Source organism: Dipodomys ordii, unplaced genomic scaffold, assembly GCF_000151885.1.
Source record: "Dipodomys ordii isolate 6190 unplaced genomic scaffold, Dord_2.0 Scaffold192, whole genome shotgun sequence".
Classification (NCBI taxonomy): domain Eukaryota; kingdom Metazoa; phylum Chordata; class Mammalia; order Rodentia; family Heteromyidae; genus Dipodomys; species Dipodomys ordii.
The window spans coordinates 149,739-156,912 of NW_012267408.1; the positions used below are offsets into that span (position 1 = coordinate 149,739).

The following is a 7,174-nucleotide window of genomic DNA, read 5'->3' on the forward strand; positions in this document are numbered from 1 at the left end:
CCCCCCACTCCCAGCTTCAAAGTTGTAAAGTTCGTTTTTCGACATAACGACTTGTACATCTCATTGTTGCAATGTGTCCACCTATATCCCTATATAAACGATTTGTTTTTTGGTTCCCCTCCACAAATAAAACAAAAACAAATGCAATGAAAGCAGAGGTCATACCATGGGGGAGGAACATACAAAGCAACAAAGAAATCATCTTATAAATATGTTAGAAACAATCGCATGAAAGAAAAAAAACCTTTGAATACTTATCTTGGGGTTCATTTCACCTAACATCAACTTATCTGACCTTTTCTGCTTGTCTCAGACATATACTAGAGCTCGCCTATGACCCAGCAATCCCACTTTTGGGCATTTACCCAAATGATCATAAACAAGACCACACTAAAGCTACCAGCACAACTATGTTTAGTGCAGCATTATTTACCATAGCTAAGATATGGAACCAACCCAGATGCCCCTCAGTAGATGAATGGATCAAGAAAATGTGGTATTTATACACAGTAGAATTCTATGCCTCCATCAGAAAGAATGACATTGCCCCATTTGTTAGGAAATGGAAAGAATTGGAAAAATTATATTACGTGAAGTAAGCCAGGCCCAAAGAAACATAGGTCCCATGGTTTCCCTTATTTGCAATATCTAGTATATGTCTGAGACAAGCAGAAAAGACAGATAAGTTGATGTTAAGTGAAATGAACCCAAAGATGAGTATTCAAATGTACCTCACATTTTCAGGAAATCTTTCCAATGCTGAATCAAGTTTGAAGGAAACTTAGTGGTTTATCCTTCTGCCTGCTTTAAATATGACAGAGTAAAAGGACATATATGTGATTAATATGATTAATGCCATTAAAGATTAAAACAATGTAAGGACTTAGAAGTAAATAAAAACAATACAAAGAACTGGTGAGAAGTCAGGTCACAAGACCAGGGAAAAATCTGTGTGGGCTTCATGGAAATCTTTGAACTTAAATTTTGAAGGTAGATAATGGACAGAAGAGCAAAAGGTGAAGAGAAGAAGGAGAACTTTTCAGTTAATGAAAGTACACAAGAAGTATATTTAAGAATGTTTTACATTGTATAATAATAATTGTAATGCAATTTAAGACAAAAATAGATAAAATAAAAATTTTAATCACATTTAATTCAGAAAGAGAAGGTACCAGGACTAGGGATCATAAAATTAAAAATAAAAGTCATGAGGCTTGACCTCTGGGACTTGGCACTGACTCTGAGCTCTTCAGCTCAAGGTGAGTGCTCTATCATTTGAGCCACAGCACCACTTCCAGAACACTGGCAGTGGTGCTAGAATTAAAGGTGTGAGCCACCAGCACAGAGCCTTAATTTATTCTTTAACAGGTATTTAATTTATATTGTTCCTGTTCTCTATATCTTGCTAATGCTCTAGTTTCAAGTTAGAAAGCTACCCAGTTGAAATAAAGCTAAGAAATTGATTTTATGTATCAAAGGTGCATCCTCAAATACAGTAAATTATTATTCTTATGCTACTTTATTACCCCATGGATCAAAGATATTTCTGCAGAATTATTTTCCTTATTTTTCTGAAGAGATAAAACATGGTCAATATATCTCCATTGAGAAATTCCTAGGAATTCAAAATTTAGATGGCATCGCCTGTGAACTTTAAAAACCAACCTGTCTTTTCCTTTTTCATTGTACCTAAATTACTTCCTTTAGATTTATAATTATTTACCTTGTCTTCCTTTCAGTGTGATTAAGTAAATATAAACAGATTGACATACATGCCGTATCCTCTAAGTTAAATTTTGAGTGTTTACATCACTACTTAAGTAGGTAAAGTCTTTCAGAAGAGATTTGGGAACACTATCTTTATAAAATATTTCGTTATGTTGACCTCTGGACTAAACCATTATCAACTCTCATTCAGAAGTTAGAAGGCCCCAAGACTTTGTTTCATTCCTCATTCCCCGAATACCTCATTTCCAACCAGAAAATTGTTTATTTTCTAAAAGCAAAGGAAAGGCTCATGAAAGGAAGAACAACATGAAGCAGTATCTTCTGAGTATTTTCTCGATGAGTATTTTCAGATGACAAAAATTCATGTTTCTATTGCTGTTGCAATGTTTTTCTCTTTTCTTTTGTGGTTGGTTTAAGATTACTTCCTCTTCCATTGCTTGCATATTTCTCCCCTTCCAATCAGAAATTTCTATCAGCTGACAGGTAGCTGTGCTTGGATGCAGGTGCACAAACTTGCCTTCTAAAAATTATACAGTTTTTAATATCTCTGAGAACATTATTGATGTGCTTTCAAGAGGGTACTAGTGTTTCAAACTGATATGGAAAGCAATGATGACACAAAAGTTTACACCTTCAGCCTCTATGTGCTTGTTTGTGTGTGTGGTTTAATAGTAATTTTGAACTAAAGCCAAAATATTGAAGAAGCCCAAATAAGAGCTCAAGAAAGTTCCAAAAGGTCACTTAAGGGTTTACTCTAACCTTATTCTAACACAGAGATATTAGAGGGGTGTAATGTGCCCATGAGGAGATAAGAATTTCATTTACATGGTTTTCTTTTTTTTTCTATTGAAGGCAGAATCAGGTATAAGACATGTTACTAAACCTAATACTTAATATGTACTCATGGAGGAATTCCTCACAGAATTCAGAGATTTAAAAGTGAAACACCAAGGCTTTCCATTCCCTAACAAATGGGGCGATGCCATTCTTTCTAATGGAGGCATAGAATTTCATTGCATATATATATATATATAAATATATATATACATATATATACATATAAATATCACATTTTCTTGATCCATTCATCTACTGAGAGGCATCGGGGTTGGTTTCATATTTTCTTTTAGTAATAAGTTTTTTGTTGTTGTTAAAATACCTTACAGAGGGGTTACAATGAGTACATTTCTTATTAAGCATTGTAGACTCCTCCTTTGTTTCCCCTTCCCATCCCTGCCCTCCCATAGTTCCATATTTTAGCTATGGCATAATGTTGTGATAAACATGGTTGCACTTGTAGCTTTAGTATAGTCTTGTTTGTGTGGGTAAATGTCAAAAAGTGGGATTGCTGGGTCATAGGGGGGCTCTATGTGGAAGTCTTTTGAGGAACCTCCATACTACTTTCCAAAGTAGTTGAACTAGTTTACACTCCTAACAACAAGGCAGCAGGGTTCCCTTTTGGCCACATCCCCTCCAGCATCTGTTGTTATTAGAGTTCTTGATTATAGCCATTCTAACTGTGGTGAGGTGGAATCACAATGTTGTTTTGATTTGCATTATTTTATGGCTAGAGAAGTTGAGCATTTCTTCATGTGTCTTCATGTGTCTATTGGCCATTTTTATTTCCTCTTCAGAGAAGTTTCTCTTTAATTCTTTAGTCTGCTTATTTATTGGGCATTTGTTTAAGTGAAGTAAGTCAGGCCCAAAGAAACATATGTCCAATGCCTTCCCTTATTTGCAATAACTAGTATAAGTCTAGGACAAGCAGAAAAGGTCAAAAGCTATGTACCTAAGACCATATTAGAAGATGTTAAGTGAAATGAACCCTATGATAGAGACACAACTTGTTTTTTTTTCTTTCTTGCTATTATTTTTAATATATCTAAAATGTACTATGTGATTTTTTTGTTTCTTTTGTATGTTCTTTCTCTGTGACATTTGGTACCCTGCATCTTGTATATACATTTTTCTAATTTGGGGAGGGGAAGAGAAATAACAAAATGACGAAACAAGATAAAGGTTGATCTATTATAACAATGAGATTCAAGACACACTATGTAGAAAACAAACTTTACAACCTGGGGGATGAGGGAGGTGGGGAGAGAAGGGATGGTAGGGGAAAAACAAAGGAAGAGGTAACAATGCTCCATAGGAAATGTACTCATTACCCTATTCATGTAACTGTAACCACTTTGTACACTAATTTTACAATAAAAAACATAAAAAATTTAAAAAATGTGAAACACCAATGTTGGCATCTGGAAGATAACATTTAAAGGAAGCATTATTCAAAACAAATATTGCTGCTGGCAACTGTACAATGACACTGTTGGTGAGTGAAATCAGACCCTGGCTCAATGCATCATGGTAATGAGAAGACCCTTACTGTGCAATAGTACTAAAGGATTTGTCCTAAGACACACACATAGCTCATTTTTAAGAGATAAATTCATGCTGATCTGAGAATTCACTTACTTCTTTAGCAAGACACACATAAACTAAAATTAACCGCAAAAATGGCACTCACTTGTAAATTAAACTGATGTAAACTACATAGGAAATCAGAAAGGGGTAGAACATGGACAGATAGAAACTAGCTGTACTTTTCATATATGGATCAGATTCTGACCATATTTATGGATTCCTTAAATAGGAGATGAAGTGAGTAAGAATATGTGGAAAAATAAATTCATTCATTTAGTCATTTATTTATGAGCTTTTACAGCATATGACTTATCATAATGTGTTGTGTTGTTACTCCCTAAAGTATTCACTCTATTTTAAAACAAGAATGTTCTTTATTTATACAAAGCATTACAATTTCTCAAAAGTCTTCAATCACTTATCAACAAACTTTTCCCTGTATACCCTTAAAAAGTGTCCAACCAAATTACATATTACACTACCTGCCAACCTCAAGTGCTAAAGTAAGACAGAACATACTTGGTATACTGAATAGAAGACTAAGAAAGGCCAACACAGATCTTTTAAAAGGTGTTAAAGAAGAAGGTTGTGTGTGTATGGGGGGGGTGATATTCCTGAGCACCATCATTTTTCCATCAAGGTTGAAGAGTTTCAAGAAAACATTTTTAATATATGGCACTTAGGAATCAGAAGAATTTGCACCTTGGGATAAAAACAGATTTTCAAAGCTCCTGGATTGGCAAACAGATTAAATGAAAGTGGGAATAGAAAGCAGAGAGGTAAAAAGGAAACAAGGAGAGAGTAGCACAGAGGGATAAAGTTGCATCTAGGAGAAATAAAGTCTGGAGCTTGTCACAGATTAAGAGAATGCAAATCCACACCCAATCTGGGAGATGGGAAAGAAAAGAAAGCCTGGGATTTTACACCTTCCAGGAGGTGATACTAAAACTATACAGTGTCAGCAGTAAGGTCACATGTAGCACTATGTAATGTTTTGTAAAACCTCTGTGGCACCTTTGCTTGACCAACTTCAATCTACACTGCTAATGTAAGCGGATATTTATTACCAAACTGCAGCTACCCAGCAAGCAAAATGTTCTGGTAATAAAGAAGACCTGCAAGCAAAGTGGGTCTAGACAAAAACAGAAAATGTTACTGTGTCAAATAAAGAGATGACAGAAGGTCAGCTTTTCAGTCATTTCCTAAACTTTAAACATCCTTTTCTTTTTGTATGGAACCCAGTGCCATCCATAGCAGCACAAACTAGAAGTGTTCTGTCACTGAGCTATATCCCAGCCACCTGGCCATTCTTAATAAACTATTACTGTATTACCAAATACAGTACAATCAAATGTACTCTGACCATGATTAAAACCCCAATTTTTCCTGAGCCCTCATGGCCTCGGTGATCTGCAACACAGCATGGTAGATATTATTTTACTTTTATGGGAGGACAGGGGATAAGGGATCAAAACACTACCTACATGTATGTTTAAGTAAACAAAAGATGTCAATTGACCAAATTAATTAGCGTTCAGAATCCTCCTTACTAAAAGTCATAACTTTCAGACCAATCAAGCAAAACAGGATTCTGCTATTCAGGTGATCTGAGTCTGGGAGAGCTGTTTCTGATAATTCCACTCCATTTTTATTTTGATCTCAGGTGCTTGTGCCTAAGACCATTTACCCAGCAGGGAAAAGTTTCATATAAACACAAAATATTTCCCAGTGCTATCTTCTACCATTCCGTGCTGTCCACCCTACTCTACTCGGTTTTCTAGTTCCTCCTCGTGGTTTTGCTCTTCTTCTTCCAATCTTTTTCATCTTCATCATTGTCCTCATCTCTGCTCATCTGGCTCTCCGAATCTGTTTCTTTGTCTTTGACCTTCTTCTTTTGCTCTGCAGCTTCCTTCTTGTCTTTCAGCTCCGGCCTATATGCTTTCTAAAGCTTCTTTCAAGTGGGTAATGAACCATTGGAACACCCTCTCTTCCGTGGTGGAGAGCACATCGCTGGCATTGTGCTTTCATTTCATTGGGAATGTTTTGGCAAAGGATGTGGCATACAGATCCAAGACACTAGCATTGCGGGAGATGATGCCCTGGGCCTCCGTGGACATGTTGACTCGGGGAGCATCTCCTTGATGATCCAAGAGATGACAACGTTGGGTAGATTTAGGTCCTTGGGTATTTGTATCATTGCCACTGCCAGGGACCAAATATTCCCGCCTCAGCAAAATATTCATTCTTGTAGGAAAGAATAAACATAAAAATCGTCCTAAGACTTGTTTCCACGAACTTGATTTCATTATTTTCCATTCATATTTCTTATTGGGTTGACTCATAATTTCCCATGATTCTATATTGCCAGTATCTCTTAAATGTTACTTTATTCTAACCTTATTGGTCTGTATAGTACTGAGAATAATACTGTGATTACTTCCATTGAAACATATTCATTTAAATACCAAAATTTTATTTATGATATCTAAGTCTATCGACAAAGAATTTACTCCCATTTCTTCACTTACTGTGCAAATAATTTTTAGTGTGACCTTTTATGTTACTCACAAATCAGTCTCACTTGAGGCTAGAATGTTTGAGTCACAATTTTTAATGGTTTGTGGAAAGGAATTCATTTAATTCACGCAACACCTTGATTACTCTGAATGGAATTATCCTGGGTCAAATAATAGGGTTATAGTACTAATTTCATTACAGTGGAGCTCAAGTTTAATTTGAAAACACTGTAATGTGCAAGAGAAAAGGTCACTATTCAACATCTAAAGATTAATGTGAAAATTATAGAGAAAATAATATTGCTCCACAATTATATGCATCAAGTTAATGTGTTCCCTACTGGAGAACATAAAGTAAAATCACCATAAGGTGTAAAAAGGAAAATAAGAATTTACTCAGTACTTTATCTCATCTTTTAAAGGAAATTGCCATCAAAATGAAAAAAAACAACTCTTCATTACACATTGTAGCAAAATAATATATATTAGTCACCACAAAGAATTTT

At 35.4% G+C, this 7,174-nt stretch overlaps 1 pseudogene; it reads right to left on the reverse strand.

Annotated features, from left to right (window-relative positions):
* Positions 1-5,912: 5,912 nt before the first annotated feature.
* Positions 5,913-6,349, reverse strand: LOC105999548 (annotated as a pseudogene).
* Between the last annotated feature and the right edge of the window lie 825 nt (positions 6,350-7,174).